Source organism: Ochotona curzoniae, unplaced genomic scaffold, assembly GCF_017591425.1.
Source record: "Ochotona curzoniae isolate NIBS_2020 unplaced genomic scaffold, NIBS_Ocur_1.0 contig_2688, whole genome shotgun sequence".
Taxonomy (NCBI): domain Eukaryota; kingdom Metazoa; phylum Chordata; class Mammalia; order Lagomorpha; family Ochotonidae; genus Ochotona; species Ochotona curzoniae.
Genome location: NW_024465553.1, coordinates 9,780,347 through 9,798,568, shown reverse-complemented (window position 1 = coordinate 9,798,568; position 18,222 = coordinate 9,780,347).

The following is an 18,222-nucleotide window of genomic DNA, read 5'->3' as shown; positions in this document are numbered from 1 at the left end:
GCAAGTCAATTTCTTTCTCTGGCTCCTTCTTATTGGTTTCCAATGGCAGACCCTATAAAACCATTTAGGATTGCTTTAAAAAATCCATAAGCATGCTAGGCTTATCTGTCTCCAGAAATGCATGAAATCTAATACTTAATGAGACAAGATGGACAGTGTGTTTGTTATACACTTTGCAATGCAATTTTCAGGATATAAAACACTGAATGAACTTATTGCGTCCATATTTCTTACCATTGAAATGGAATAAAGAATACCAAGCTGGAGAAATGGAAAAGTCTTGCAACCTTTATCCGGAGAGCTTATTACTATAGTTCACAATCCTCCTGAACTCTACAAAATGTGCTCACCAGCTCTTGGGTAAGTTCCACAAGGGTTTATCCAAGGCATGGTTCTTCCAACAGGTTCACACGGGGCACAGGAATTTGAATATTTTCTTATTTACTTACTTATTTGTGTGTTTTTGTGGGTGGTGATTTTTACCTTTGAAAGTCCCTACTGTGATTAGGAACTCAGCCACTGGTAGACTAGCAATAAAAAATTTTTCTTTTTCCTCAACTCATTTACCTCTTTCACTACAGAATACCAGTCTACCAAAGATCCTGCTAAGTACTATTTTTTTTTAATAATTGAAAATTATGTAAGTGAAATAACTGGTGACGATACAGATGCTTGAAATACTTGAAGGAATGTCTGTGTTCCAAAGTGGCTTAAGAGCTCTGAGGTTAAGAACAAGTGAGGGTAAGACCTCTGATCTCAAGTTCATACATATTTCTAGCAACAATATAAGAAAATATGATACCAAAGCACATATATATGTCCTTTATTCTCCTGCCTGCCTGAGGCTAACCAGTGAAGATGTGCACACTCCATGACTGCCATCAGCAGGGACTCGGGAGGAGTACTAATGTAATGTTACAAATTACAGGTATAAGGTAACAGTGAGGAGGGTAGGAACAGACTGTAGGGTTCCTGGAAATTCACATCTGAAAACTCAGTCCTTGCAAAGGTTTGCATAATAGTGTCTCCTCCAGAATTGATGTTGCGGCCGGCATTGTGGTCCACGGGATTAAGCCACAGGGCAGCATTGCATGTCCCGGCACCAGTTCAATTCCTGGCTGTTTCACCTGTGATCCCGCTACATCCTAAAGTGCCTAAGAAAGCAGCCAAAGATGCTTCAAGTACTTAATTCACTTCCACCCACTTGGGAGACCCAGATGGATTTCTGATCCAGGCTCTTGGCTTTGGCATGGTTCTTCTCTGGCCTTTGCATCTATCTGAGAAGTGAATTAAAAGATGAAATATCTTTTTTTCTCTCTCTCTCTATTTCAATCTCTTTTCTCTGCCACTCTACCTTTCAAATAAACAAATCTTTAAATATCTCTATTAAGATTTAATTAAACGTTATAGCTTTTGTCAGGTGATTACATGTCCCAAATGTACTTTGCAATCACAAAATGCTCAAAGTTTGAGGGGACAGTCCTCTTGCTCTCCCCCCATCTTAGAACACAGCATTCGTCCAATATGATGGACACAAGGAGAAGACAGGGCACAGCATGAAAACAAAGAGTGGCTTCACCATTCACAATTCCACCAGTGCCTTGATATGGAACACCCAAGCTCCCCAAACTGTGACTAACACATTCCTATTGTTCATAAAATTACTCGTTCTGTGCTACTTTTTTAAGCAGCACAGACTCAGACAGCAATCTGAGCTGAATCACGCAGTGAAGCAATATTGCTATGTGACTGGTGACTCAATTTTTACTATGGATTTGAGCTCAGTGGGCATTTTTAGTCTACCTGCTTACATATCACACTTAATTTCTTACAAGTACTCAAGCAACCAAAATGAAAAGATAATTCCATTCACAGTTATACAGAAACTAAAACCACAAAGTTGAAAGTAAAATATCAAAATCATCAAATACAAAAGGCTTATTAGTAATTATGCAGATACAAGGCCAATATTTGCTTAGATAATTGACCAGTAACCAGGTCAATCTTAGTCCTTAATCCTATATTTTCTTAGATAATTAATCTCACTTACACAATAGTCTTTTTCTTGCATGACACCAGTGAGCTGATTAAATTTTTTGGTTTGTTTTGCTTTTTTTTTTTTTTTTTGGTTTTTATTTTGTAGATGTTTCCACGGTAAATGGTTCCTTTGTGTTGTTCAGCTTGACATAGTGGATTAGTCATTATGTGATGAGATTTTATTATTATAGTTTCTAAAGTCGGAGGAAATGAGGTAAGTGATTAATAGCTAAGCAGCTTCAAGCGAGTGGGAATTGTGCAAAGCCACTGAAAAACAGTTGGAGAATACAGGCTCCCAAGTGGGATTTGGTACAACTCCAAGGGTAACAGTCTTATCAAAGGTGCCACAGAGTCTTATACACGATCCCACATAGAGGGGCTCTCAGTATTCAGTCTCAGCCACTGCACAATACCTTGAAACAACAGGAAATTCTCAGCCTTAGCATGTGATCCACCCCCTCTCCGAGGGAAGTCCTCTTTGTTCCAAGGCTAGCACCATTTTAACACATCAACTCCTCTTTGTTCTGACTTTATGGAGAAGCTTGAGTTTAGTTTATACCTACCTTGTAGATTTCTTAGAAATCAGCTACATACACTTTAAGAGAGGATAGTCTATTTTTATTTCTTGTAAGAATAACATAAAAAAGATGGAAGAGTTGATGTTAGGCACAGGGCCAGCTTAAATTCTCCTTCTGTTTTGGGTTGCATTTGTAGTATTAATTGAAATTTGAAATGTCATACACAGCGAATTCACAACACGGCTATCTGGTCAGGAATATCAGCCTGCATGCAAATTAGTGTTTCCAGATGAGGGTATGATCAACCAATCAACTTGATAAACAGAGATTATAGCATAATGCCCCATATTCTTGAATATCTGATATTTTAAAATGCTCAGTAATTCAGAACTATTGAACTTTACATGTGAAGCTGCCATTCAAGCCCTGGTTATTCCACCCTGAAAACATGCTTGACATAGCAGTAAAAGACAGTACAAGTGCTTGGGAACCAGACCCTAAAGTGGCAGGTCCAGATGGAAGTCCTGGTTCCTGGCTTCGGCTCCACCCAGCCCAGGCCATTGAGGTCATTTGAGGAGTAAACCAACAAATGGAAGATTCTCTCCCCGCAACCTCTCTCAGTCTCTCTTTCTTCTCTCCCTTCCTCCCTTTCCCCTTTCTCTGAAACTCTCAAGTAAAGAAATAAATCTTTAAATATATTTATGTACATATATACATATTTTTTCTTGCCTAGTAACTCACTACTTCCACCCTCATAACATGACAACAATGGGCAACCTAATTTTCCAGTAATGCACTAATTTATAATAAGAACACTGCCTGGCATTTTATATACACATTTAGTTGAATCTTCACAAGAATCATCAGGAAAATGTAATTATTTTCACCACTTTTTACAGGTGCAGAAGGCGAGCTCTCTGGCTAAGTTCTTTATCCAAGTACCTCATGTGGGACTTGAATTTCATGTTTTGTTTGATGCTATTTTGCTTGTAGATGAGACTGTGGAGGTTCTAGCTGGAAACAAATACATTTCTGAACTCTACAAGAGTGTCTTCGGCTAAGACTTCCCAAAGCAGCTCAAAGCGTGTGAGAATTGAGCAGCTTCTTCTCTTATCTCAGCTTGCCACCAAGGCCATTCCTTCCAGAGGAAAAACTGATAGAATAGTGGGCTCACCTAAGTACTTCCCGAAGACTTTCTATCAACATATCATCTCATTGGGAACTATATCGCAACATATCAATGGGAGACATCAACATTTAGCCTATAATATCGTTTCCTCGATATTCATCTACAAGTCTGAATTCCAGACCTTCTTTCCCAAGTCTTTCAAACACTATCTATACATGGAAGATTCTTGTACTGTTGTTCCTTCCAACTGCAGAGCATCTACAGGACTAGAAGATTCAAGGTACCGGGTAGCTTGTACCATAACCCGGATATGTGGCAGTGGTCTCCTGTTCTCGTCTTCATGCAAAACACCACATGGAACGTGAGCCGAATTACAGTCTTTAGGTTTTTAACAAGTTGACCTAGGATTCTAGGAGGTACCACAGTGGTTTTACTTCCTTTTCCATGTAAGGATGTACAAAATACAGAGGAAACTTACTTTCAGAGAATTTTCCTAGCATGCCTCTGATCACTGAAATTCTAAGATGATAGGCAGTTGGATTTTTCTTCTGAAGAATTCTAAAAAGTCAAAAGTCTCAGGGAAATCCACAGAAACAATCTCAAGTGTTACGATACAAGGTTTTTGGTTTATTTTTCCTTCTACCTGATTTTTAACAGGACTCTAATCTTGAAACAACATGTCTGCCATGTATATTTCATTGCCTTTAAAATTCAGCCACTTTGATTAATAAACCCTAGGTTTCATCCTTCTTTTCTGTGCCTCCCTTATAACTCTGATAGAAGAAATTATAATTTTTTGTATGCAATTAAAGGGGCCTTTTAAATTGCACCTGTTCTAGATTCTGATTTATTCCCTCAGCTTTTTATCATCTCTACGCAATATAGAAAAACGGTGTTTAAAACAACTGCCCAATGACTTATCCTTACAGACACCAATTTCATTTATCACAGGGCCTGACACTTCATATCTGTGTGTACATTTCCTCCCAATTACATCTCCCTTAACTTCACTACATATCCAAATGTTAACTGAAAGGCTGTTTCGTGCCAGTGGATTTCTGTGTTCAGCCTATGACTAATAACGGATTCCACTGCCAGCAAAACTACGATTGATCCAGGTCCAAATGTCATTCTACTTCTGTTATCTCTGCCCAAGTTCAATTCTGTATCTTGAAGAACTGAATTTTCAGCTCTCCATGAACATATGCTGAAAGGGATTCTGAGGCGTACAACATTCAAAAAGATTAACATATGTGAAAAACTGAAGGGGAACTAGATTGGGCAGAAGAAGTTAAAATCTGATGCAAGTTGGCAATGCTACGGTAAGTTCACTATCCCAGGAGGAAGCTCTAGAACAAGACTTTGTAACTCTGCCTGCCTCACTTGGGGGCTGCTGATATCCCAGGGAAGCACGCGTTAGGAAAGGATGCACTTGGCATTAGCCCTTGTCTCTGCACGCACTGACTACTGGAAGTTATCTGATGACCACATGTGTTAACCTGCAGCTGGACCACAAATCTCTCCCTGAAGGAAAGCCTTGTAGCCATTCCTATTCCTGTCACTGCAAGCAAGCATGCAGAACACACACACAGGCTTGCACATAAGCACACACGAAAGACAATAAATCTGAAGAACTGACAACTTAATCTATAATGAGCCAAGAGTGCCTCACTCATGTGTCTGTCAACTTTACAAGGCTGCCTTTCAATATCTGCAGTTTAAAATGACGGCCATTCACTACGTACTAGCCTCAAGAAGAATCAGCAAAGTGATTAGGCTTTTGATGAGAGACATGAATAAAGTTGTTCATGTGGATCTATGTCACCCTCTCACTATGATCCAACATGACAGTGATCACTAGCCTGGAGGGTGTCGACTCAAATGCCCCAGGTACCACAGGAGCAAGGCTGGCCGGAGCACTTCTCACATTCTCCTTGCACAGGCACAAAGCACGCTCTGATTTCTGTTGCGGTAAGCAGATTGTTTCTGGCACAGCAGACTGGTCAACTTTTTAATTGCAATAAATTAATGATACTTTTAGAATTGATAGTCACATATATTGATTTCTCAAGGTCCTCAGAAAATAATTTCCAGCCACCAGGGAGAAATTGAGGATAAATAAATGAGTAATTTTACTCTTCATTGCATACAGCTCAGAAGTACTAAGACCCTAATCTAAGTAAAGAGAGTATGGCTTTTTCTTCGTAGGTATATTAAAAAGAGTTGAAATAAAAATTTCTTAAGGGGAATCTGTGCTATTCACTTTACACAGCTTATCGATTTTGACTTCAGAAATAATAGTAGAAATGCAAGTGACCATTGAGGCTTAGGCCTGAAAGGGTTTTTTCTCAGGGTTGCTAGGGCAGCACAGGGTCAATGCCTGCCTGTGTGACTCCGAACTCTCAGTACTTGATGCAATCTGTCGGGCAGACAAATGCTTTGTATTTAAAGCAGAAAGTGAAGCACATTAAGATGAAATGGTATATTTGCACTTATGTTAAAAAGCAAACAAAACAACAAAAAGTTACTCCTTACAAAGATCATTCACTCTGGGGGCGAGAAGCACTTTACCTTCTTACAGACAAAGGATGTAATGTTCATGTGATCAGTAGAACTCCTAGAAGGTAACGTGGTTAGGGCTCCTGTGCTGACACCTATTCCTACATGAAGGTCTTTGATACTCTCCCTCACCACTCTAGCAATGCATCGGTATTTTTGCTCCATGCTCATTAACTTCACTTTGATGAAAGTTTGCCATTTTTCTCCTCGTTGTGGACTGTGTACACTGGCTGTGTACTTAGGAAAGCTGATATGATCTGCACTGGACACAGACAGCGGTATGTCTCTATGCATACAGAACAAGGATGAACTCCCAGTGAAATGGCTGAACATGTTGTGACAGCAGGATGTTGGACCCTCCGACATTATCCATGCCTGCGTTGTCAGGACACACTTCAACGGCAGCATGATGGACTTACGGATGTTCATGAAAGACACCCATTGTAAAACTAGAGGGGAAGTTAGTGGGGAAGGAGGGATTTCAAGGAAGAGGGCAGGAAATCCCAGTGTCTATAAAACTATGTCATAAAAAACAATAATAAAAAAAGAAGCTAACGTGGTTAATCATCTGAAGATATAGAAGTTGAACCCAAAAGTGTATGTGTTATGTCCTAGTTCTTGTTTCCTTTTTAAAGGCAGTCATCAGTGATGCACAGGAAAATATTATAAGTTTTTAATAAAAACAGTAAATCCAAATTGCACATTGCCAACTCTACTAACAGTCTTCAACAAATAATGAGCTTTGTTTGAGGAAATTAGAACATGGCTTACTGGAAGGGCATTCAGCTGAGCCCTAATGCCTGAATTTCAGACAAGCTTTCTCTCCCCAAACCCACTGTTCTGGGAATGTGGCCGCTTGCTTGAACCCACTGGTATACAGCAGTGCTTCAAGCACTTGCCAAGTGTCCCATTCCATATTCTCCAAATCCTGGCATACAACCCTTGTGAACACTTACTAGGACAGATGTTACTATTCCCACGTTCTAGATAACAAGATGCAAATCTAGAAAACTAATTGTTAATGCAAACAAAATGTTAAAAATCCAGCACTTTGGAAACCGCAATCCTGGATTTGCATAGAGGCGGGTGAACTTGGAAGGTGCTTAAACCTATCTAGTCTCAGTTTTGGTTGGTAGAAATTGTACCAGATGGTTCCTGTGATTTTTCTCATTCCTTATTTTAACTTGGCCAAGCCTCTGTCCTGCTTGGTCTGCCATGCAACCTCAGGCAACGTAACTGTAATTCCCAAAGCTAGAGCCACTTCAGAAGTTAAAATACCAACAAATTTCACGTTCCGTGAAGGAAACCCCTACTCCTAAAATTTATTATCAGGATTCCAATTGGAAATAATCTAACCAACCAGGTGAAAAAGCAGAAATGATGAGTATTTCACTAAGAGCAATAGGTAAGATACTTGAATCATCACACATAATAGGTAGACACGCTGCTCCATTAGAAATTTGTATCTATTTCTATGTATCCCGAAACTCAACAACTTTTTCTTACTTTTTTATACAATTTAAGCTTCATTTCCCACTAACTTGGTTGTAGGAGAATCTTGTCGAGGGTTGAGAAACAAAAGAATGTTAGATAAGAAAAGTCATTTGAAATTACTAAATACTGTGAAATTCTCATTGCTGTTTTTCATAAAACTTAAAATTATTGACAAATAACAGAGCTTACAAAGTGATTTAACTTTTGATCACTAGCATGCTGCACCTTGAGTTCAGTGAATCCATTTGTATAAATAAATTGTAAGTCATTGTAATCTATGATCATGAGAATTAATCATATATGTTTTCTCGAAATAGACTGAAACAAAGTGGAAAAATTTTTTTGTATATATTACACTCCAAAATTCTAAAGCAATCTCCAAAACAAATTTTTGATCTATTAAAAAGGGTTGAGCTTTCAACTCTTAGCTAAGTTTGAATCCCAACTTTAACACTCACTGATGTTTGACATCAAATATGTTACTGAATCTAAGCCTCTCTGCTGACATATGAAAAATAATATTCACATCCAAGTGTTTGCACCAGGATGAAATTGGGTAGAATTTATAGAGTGTCTAACACACAATATGACACAATGGGACCCCTACAAACTGTTGATTTCCTTCAAAAAACAAGTAAAATCCAATTTCTGATGCCTCATTTCCCAGTGAAGGAAAGAACTGAATGGTGATATTTAGGTTGGAAAGAAAAATACTCTTGGCTAACCTTGAGTAAAGTGGAGCTTGTCCGTCCTTTCTGTTTAGAACTGCCGATGCCAGGAATCATTTGACACAGGAACTTTCATACCTGAGCTACTGCCCAGAAATTATGGCACCATTTCTGGGAAGTTCAAAGAAAAATTCTTTGAACTTACTTTCTAAAGTTGCCTTGCATTGCATACTGCACGGCTCCCCAGAATATCCATGAGTTGTTGGCTAGAATAAATGCTGACTGTGCCAGCATATTTCCAACACAATCAAAGCATGGAGCCCTGAAAATCTGATGAGATTGTGTTTTTGTGAGATTTCCAAATTCATACCAAACCGTTTGGATCCCAAGGGTAATTCAGAAAAAGGAACGAGTGTACCAACTTGGAGATACAACGTGGATATGCTTAATTCAGATTGAGGGTATGACTTGCTTTTTCTCCTTATTTCTCAGAGAATATCTTATAAGTTTTTAAAGACGATCATTTCAAATGTAACAGTAGTAGTCATTTCTTATTTGGAAGACAATATTCTTGGAAATATGAACAAAGATTTATAACCAAGCTCTGGAATGATGCATATTAGATATGAACTCTCTTGAATCAATAATAAATTTGTTTGTTTTCAGGTCTTATTCTAATGAATTACTATCCAAGATTTAAAATTCAGTAGTTGCATTACAATTATCAACTATCTTCTCAAAAAGGGGCTGCTGCTTATCTTCCTAAGGTGCCACTCCTTCTTTTCCTTGTCAATTATTTTAAATTTTTATTATTTATTTTATTAGAAAGAGGAAGAGAGATGGACGGAGACAACTTTCCTACCTGCTCACTTCCCACCTGCCCGTGAACAGCCAGGGTTGTATAGACTGAATGTAGGAGCTAAGAGCTCAGTCCAGGTCTTGCACTGGGACATTATCTTTTGCTTTTTCTGGAAACTGGAATCTGGAATGGAAAAATAGAGCCAGGAATTAAAGCAAGCCTAATCCCTTGTCCCTTGCGCACGATCTATGCAGTTGTGTCCAACACAATCACTAATGTTACCCTTCAATCACTTTCTGAAAAGACTTCCTTCTACTCAATCACATTGATTATATAACATCCAAACCATTTCCTTTCATGTACTCAGATTAAATATCAATTGTTTTTTGCACAACATGATACATCTAACATACCATATTGATCTGGGAGGGGTGGGGGTAATCCCAGTGCCTATAAAACTGTTTCACGTAATACAATGTTATTAACAATAAAAAAAATAATCCTACAGATCCACCCACATTAAAAAAAATCATTTCTAAATGTCTTTTATTGTGTCTTTCAGAGAATCAGGAAGATTTGTGAATATACTACATCCAATGATCCGCAAAAGCCTTTCAGAAGGCCAAATGCATCCAGTGGCTATCCAGACTTTTAAAAAGTGGCTATATTGAATTTAATGTCTAAATCATATGTCACATGAGAGTTGTTTTCCTTCTACAATTTTTGAACGCCTAGATGTTGACTAAGATAGCAATAACAGTCTTTAAGTAATTATCTAGGAATATCTTCGATAGATATCCAAGGATAGTATGTACTTCCTAATATAAAAGGGAAAAGTGAAGACAAAAAAAGCATATGCTATCTAAATGTCAACAATAAATAAAAAAATCTAATAGCATTTGATAATTGCTTATTTCATCAATGTATTCACTTATTTTTGTCTTTGATTAATTAAAAATTCCAGATTTCTTTATTTTTTTTAATTATATACATTTGCTTGTTTGCCAATAATATTCAATACATGAGTCCTAGAGGGAAGAAATAAAAGGACTTGTAAAGTGTGATTAGCCTGGACAAAATCATTAGATCAGATTTGTATCATGAGAAATTAAATTCAAATCAAGCATGAAATCTTTCGTTGGATTGCCCTTCCCCGTTTCTGCTGGCTACTGTCCTCACAGATTGACTTTTGTGGGTACATTTTTAGCTTTTACCAGGTCAGCCAAGGAATGAAGACCAACAGTTGATTTCTCCACAGTCACAGAGTCCTCTCCCCAATGTTGGTCATGTTCATGAACTTGAGAGGCAGGTTCTGACCGGATGGCCAGCAATTGCTAGCCAGCACTGTTCAGCCTTTTCATATGTGCCCAATAAATTCAAACTACCATTTTATGTAATATGTAAAAAAGAAAAAGTTATTTTTTAAAATGCCACCTGATTCAAATAAAAAGTTATTTGCAATCTTCTGGCTTCCTCACATGGATAAGCCTCAGAAATCTTTTCATCACTTATTGGCCAACGCAATCTCTGAATTCTGGACCCAGTATATGCCTCTTACCATCATTTTATAAATGTATCAACACAAAAATAAGAAAAGATTCACCCTATCATAAATTTAGCCAAATATGTCCACATTTTTGCTTTTTCATGTCAGTGCTTCATTCATTTGGAAACAGAAGTGGGTCAGGTGTTTCCCCTACGAACAGAAGTTGAATCTCAGTGATCTAGGCCCACTAGAAATGTTTCCTATTGCTTCTATTCCTTTTTAGTTCACATCTAATGAGCTGCAAAAAAAAAAAAAAAAAAAAAACAGGAAAAACGAAGAGATTGTGTATTCACAAAAATCTGGTTTATTCTTTTTTAAGAAATGGGACAATTTGACAATGCTACGTCTACATTTTCAGCGCCAGGGAGCAGAGTCAGCTCCCATGTGGGAAATGTGCTCTGCATTCCCCAGGGGCTCTCCACTCCCAGCACAGGAAACAAGTATCACCAAGAACATCATCCCTGACCTGGCCTCATTGACTGCTCTGTCACTTGGTCCCTCAGGGATTCTGTGTTTGTGACCCTTTTCTAAGACTCTACAGCATGCAGCCAACATAATCTGAGGGCTGAAATACGATCTTTCATTTTCCAATATTGTGGCTTCAGTTAAGTACATTTTTACCATGAATGTTTTCAAAATAAATTTCATATTATGGCCTTGAATCTTAATTAAAAAGATCTATTTTTTTACTCAAAAGGCAATATGAAAGAGGGAGAAGGAGAGATACTGACCATCTGCTGGTCTACTTCCTAAAAGTCTGCATGGCTTTCCATCTGAATCCCACACATAAGTGGTGGGAACCACTGAGGCATCAACTGCCTCCAAGATCCATCAGTACAAAGCTGCATCTGAAACAGCCAGCTGGACTCGAACCAGCCTTCTGATGTGTGTGAGGGTGTCCTAACGCACAGCTTAACCCCCTGCACCACGATGCTCATCAAATATTGTTTCTCTTACTATGTAATAACACATGTAAGTGACCCTGTGCACATTCTGTTTCAGATTTGGTGCTCCGTAGGTAAAGTATGCCTTTCTTCCAAAATCTCCCTATTTGATTGCAATATTATGAAGAGCATTATTGAATTAAGTTACTTGCAACTTTCAAAGTACACAGAAGACTCTTACAATCACCCTATTCTAATTGACTATAGAGCATCCATCCTATTTACTTAATTCAGATATATCTCATTACCCCCAAAAAAGCTATTAGTCATCAAGTTCATGTAGTGCAACAGAAGCATTTTTAAATACAGAAATGTTTTTAAATGTTAGTATGTACTTGTTTTTATGAGTTTCAGGAAGACACATATATATACTTTATGATAATGCTGAGATTTTTACACTGTGTGGCAAGTATTATCCAACAGACAATCAATCAGAAGTGCCAGGTTACAATGTTGATATATGACTGACCCACAGTTATATTTAGCATCACAACTCATAGCCTCAACAGATGCAATACAACAAGGTGCCACATACACAGCCGTCATGTGCCAATGGCCAAGCTGTCATTACTATAGCTTTTTTGTGTAAGTGCATCTCTCGCATGGCCTTTCTTTGGCTCATGCTACTTTACACTGAGAATGTGTCCTGAACAACACATCTGTTTCTTCCAGGTGGCGTAAAAAAAGGCAAATGCGCCCAGTTCCTATGACATTTTGTTAAACAATGAATCATGCAAAAACAGAATCCTTTATGGCTCATGAAGCCTTACTAATAAGGCAAATGTCCTCTCTATAGCTCCTTGGGGCTTCAAATGCAAATATCGATGTGCTGATAACCACTGGACCTTAGTTTTAGTAATCATTTCCATCTTCATTATCTCCTATTATTCTCCATAAAACAATCCATTCCAAGCAAAGGATTCTGGAACATAGAATACGGCTGATATTGAAAGTTTAATTGCCTCACCATCAATAAATTGAATTAAATCTCTTTTAAGTGATAATGATTCTTAAGAAGGTTTGGGCAATAAGACGTTCAATGATGACTCCCTCGCAAGGAAACTTTGCATTGTTGAAAGCTGCATATTGCTCTCTATGCTTTCAGGCATCTTGGCTATGTCTCTTTATAAATACACAATTCAATTCTATTGCACTTGTGTAACCCGTAATCCTTATTGGCAGTACAACACATCATTGAACTATCCAGTAGAGGCCACCACTGTAGTCGGTGGATTAACCTGCTGCTTGAAACACTGCTGTCATCCCATATGGATGACACCAGCTCAAGTCTGGGCTGCTTCTCTTCAGATCTAGCCTCCTGCTAACATGCCTGAGAAGACAGCAGAAGATCGCCCAAGAATTTTGGCCCCTGTCACTCATGTGAGAGACCCAGGTAGAATTCCAGGTTCTTCAACCTGGCCCAGTCCTGGCCATTGTAAATATTTGTAGAGTGAACCAGTGACAGAAAATCTCTCTCTCCGTGTAACTCTTTCAAATAATAAATAAATATATATTTAGGAAAACTATATAGTAGGACACTCTATGTCAGTTTCAACAATGCTAAACAATGTGCCATACCAAACGATCAAATAGAAAGTATTTATTTTCCTAATCAGTGATGCTAAATCCAAAAAAAAAATATATTTTATTATCAAAAGCCTTTCTGCCAACCTTAGTCTCTAGTATTTAGCCTTTTTCTTTGCTCTTGTTTTTCATCAGTTCTCTGTCAGTTCCTTCCATTGTCTGCATCAAGTTATTGCTTTCCCATAACTGTATTATTTGATAATAATAATAATACACAATATGTTTGCTTACTAACAAACCTGGTAGAAAAGAGCCACTGGAAGTAGGGATGGGAAGATTCGATGCCGGCAATGATGTGTAGGTTTGCTGCCATCTATAGGCTGCTTGGCAATCACATTCATGACCAGAAAGCCACTACCACGAAGCATCCCACGATTTTCAGGGGGAAATTTGTGTGATTAGTTTCACGTTACTTAGTTCCGTAATAGTTGAGATTTTTTTTTTACTTGGCATGAAGACAACCTGCATAGAAATTGCAAGTTTAATCAATTTCAGGTAGGGCAGTTCTTTTACCGAAACATATTTTCCCTCTTATTTGATTACTAGTACTTTTTAAAGAAAAGCAAGATTGGGCAGTTTTGGGATAAATTTGCAAGTCCTACATAACTGATTCTTTGCCATTACATATTCTCTAATCTGTAATAAAACACTGTCCTTTGATTTTACATACCAAACCCTTTATCCCTTCCCTAAAAAACACAGTCATATTTAGTATCCATAGCCACTAAATAAAAGATGAATTTGAAAACATGGCTTTGAAATCGTGTATCTGTACTTATTCACAGACTGCTCCTGCTGCCATAAATTTCTAAGCTTCTGTGAATTCACATTTGGCAAGAGCTCTGACCTATACAGGCTTTTGCAAAACATTCATCCTTCATCACTTTTTTTTTTTTTTTGCCTCTGGATTTAAAATCCAGTGTGGGTCTCTGTGCAGAACTTTCTGTAGTCAGTGCCCGCAAAATGGAAGGCCAGCTTGGTCACGGCTCAGACAGTGTTTCTTTACATATTCAAGATGCACTTGGAAGAGGGCAGCTCCACTGGCATCCTTAGAGGCTTGCTGAAAACCCCAGCAGCATCCACCAGCACAGGTGGATTCAAAGCACAACCCAAGAGAGCCAAATCAGCTAATCACTCCATTTTTCTGCTGCTGTTACACATGTTGTCTGAAAGCCTCTCCCAGCTCTATTGTACTGCCTTGAATTAAGTATAAAGGAGTTTAAGACTTCTTCTCCTTCGCTATACTGTTGACATCTACCTGAAAATAGCAGTTTTGAGACCTAATAGTCAGACCTAGAATGTTCTGAGCTTATTAGACACCGTAAGTATTTCTCAGCTAGCTGAAAAGACCAAGGAAATTGAAATTGACACTATTCACTAAAATGTAAATGATGTGAACATTAGTCATAGTGAAGAACTAAAAATGAAATACCTTTACCCAAATCCCCTCCAGCTGTGTAACAGCTAGTGAAACACAAACAAAAAATGATATAACTCGAATCCTTGCTGTTTGTGACAACATGTACACCTGCCAAGATTTGAATTCACAATCAAATGGCACCAAACAAGGCTAGAGAGTATGACATCCTGTACGCACAGGACTGGAATTTTCTGTCCTTAAAGATTCTTACTTGTTTTTGAAACATCTAATTGATCCCTCCAGCTCTGAGAAGGGAAAGTTGAAACAACAAACAAAAGTAGCTCGCTTAGAACAGTCAGCCTCTTAGACAACACGACAGCGTTTTTCCTGTCCCCAAGTGTTGGTGAGCAGGAATTGCTTAACCTTCCTGGTTATTGAGTGGTCAGGGAGGAAAAAGAATTGACTGGAAGTGAGACATTTTGATTACCCTTCTAATCTCTGTTGCATGGAGATGGTTTATTTACCAGAAAAGCTCTTTATCACCTCTTGGAAAGACTGGATGTGTCTGGTGAGAGGATCAGAGGCTCTGTCTGCCCTCCACCAGCCTATGTCCTACTTTGGGCTCAGTAATCCTCTCAGCCCAGCTGGCAGGTCCTTCTCTGATTTCCATAGTTACAGCATCCAGACAGCCATTCTCTCCCAATGTTTTATGCTGTCAGCTACAATGGAAAATGGGTGTGAGCTTGACTGACAAACACCAGGCATCTGACCATAGTTACGCAGGAATGTACCTAATTCAGTAGCCAAAAGAAATCTCTGCCTCCATTGTCATCTTCGCCGTGCACCATAACCATAAAAAATAAAAGCCACATTTTGTATTGTTTATTTTCTGATTTCAAAACAATATACTTAGGAATCACTGATGAGGCTTATTTAATATTAAGTTCCTCAACCCAATAGGGGTAACTTGTTCATAATATTGAAAATGAAGTCCTAGGAATTCACAGATTATAAATGTGATTCTGATGTGAATGTTTTGAAAAATAGCTTTAAAAAAAAACCCTGGAGGTTAGACTTGTGACTTAGAAACATTCAGCCATAAGACAATACAGACACAGTTCAGAAAAGAGTGAATGTGGCACCAACATTTATCAGTGGAAGCTAAAATAACTGCCAACAACTCTGTCTTATGTGCCAGCTCAGTAGAGTGCTATTCCCCTAGAAATTTCAGAGTTATCTCACAAAAGAATAAGTTAGAAAATTTCAATACACACTTAAAATAAGTAGACGTGAAAGATGAAGGAAACGCTGACTACATGATGTACTAAATACTGAATATCCTTTGAGGGAACACAGAGAATAAAATCCATGAATTCTGGAATATTCCAAGGAAGATCTCTGAAGATGATGGAAAACATGTTAAAAAAATTCCAGGTGGCTAAGGTTGGGACTGCCCTGCACTACAGTAATGTGTAAGGTGATAAACTGAAGAAGCCATCATGATTGGACACGCATACATTTTCCTAAACCATGCCACAAGTTTCTCTCCTCAACCCTATCCTGGATTCGCCAATATTATCCTGCATGACTCTGGATCAATCTAGAAAAGTTGATCTAAGCATTATGACCAATGCTAGTTATAAAGCAATGACTGCACAAAAAGTTTGGAAATGGACTAAATAAAAGGAGTATTCATTCTCACATCTTCAGACCATAAATAATTATTGATAGTTTTGTATACTTTCTAAGTTATTTCTTTTATGAAACATGTAAGCCAATATTGCTTCTGTTCCCTTAAAGATTATAGCATAAAGAGTCAGGCTGTGAGACTTCATTCAGAACCCAAAACTTAATCAAGCCAATCAATTTGCTACCAAAACTAAAATAATTAAATCCATAACTACCTAAGTACTACAAGTGCAAAACCTATGGGGTCAACAATGTGTCACGCTGTGTTAATATGCTGCCTCTGGTGTCAACATTCTATAGGAGCACTGGTTCCGGGACTGCCTGCTCTGCTTCTGATACAGTTCTCCTATAATGCTCCTGGAAAAGCAGCAGAAGTGGTCCAAGTACTGGGGTTTCTACCACACAGGTGAAAGACCCAGGTGATGTGCTAAGCTCCTGGTTTGACCAAGTCTAGCATTACCATTTCAATTACTGAGGAGTAAATCAACAGATAGAGCTCTCTCTCTCTACGACACTGGCTTCAAATAAATAAAATGAAATCTAATTAAAAAAAGAAGTTCAGCCCGTAAGAGTAACAGAGACAAACAACAACAATCATTCTTCAGTTTTGCCAAATTACATGAAATCAACATATATAAATGCTATAGCATTTATAGCATGGGCGTGTGCACATCTATATACACACACTAAAATTTCTGTGGCTTAATGCATAAGAGGTTGATTCCTCCTCTGAATGCACCTGCACAGATGTGCTTGGTCCATGTGTGCTGTTCTGTTCTGTAGGTGATGACTTGAGGATGTAAATTCTTCCCACTCCACTGTTCTCTCTGGACTCCTCAAGTCTCAATGTTCTTTGCATCGTTCTTTAAGGGGAGTGTGGAAGAGAAACAGCTAATTCAAAGATACTTAGGCACAGAAATGATATTCATCACACCTTTTCACATTCCTTTGCTGCTTGGACTCATCTAAGTACAAGGCTGACTGGAAAATATTGCTGGTAACATTCTAGCAAACTGTGAGGACAGGAGCACCAAACTTCAATTTACAACTAGCTGACTCTGTCATAGACCTCCAGTTAATCCTTCAATCAGGTTGGTGAATTTTGATCTTACTGATTCATATCCCCTAAGAATAAAAAGCAACCAAAAGGAAGCATAAAAATGCAAATTCTAATCATTTTAGGATGAAAAAGCTATTTTCATCTCATGCAATAATTTGATTTTATACAGAGGGCCTTGTCCTTTTTGATGACAAGCATTTTTTCCTCCTAAAACATGATTTCCCTTGAATAATAAATGGAGACTAGGGGTTAATAGTTGTGTAAGCACAGAGTACCTGGAAAAATGTGTTGCCATGACAATGTAATTCACATTATTAATAACTTTCATGCATTGCCTCTTTCCAAATAGGTAAAATTTAAGAGAAGCTTAAAGTAACCTCTAAAATACCAGAAAACTAGGAGGCTTTCATTATGATCATAGATAGTCATTTTTCTGCCACTTGAAAATGATTAGGAATAAGGGAAAAATTACCTGTAGTCAACCAAGATGCATAGTGATTTCCAGAAAAAAAAAATCCCGTGTTTCACCTTGAGTGATGGATTTATATATATTGTGGAAATCCAGTCCATGTTGAGGTCAGTTTTTATATAGTCATGTGCATATTTTCTATGTCATTTTGAGTGAAGAATTGAAAAGTGAAACAAGATATTGATGATGACAATGTTCATAATCCTGGACTTTGGGGCAATGTTATTAATTTGGGGTTAACTTAGAGAAGATTCATATATTTATTTACATAAATGTGTCCGTGTATACTTGTACTTAGGGACGCCATCTCTATGCTGCCCCCACTGCTCCACACAAGTGCTAGACAGCTAGCAGGATATTAACACT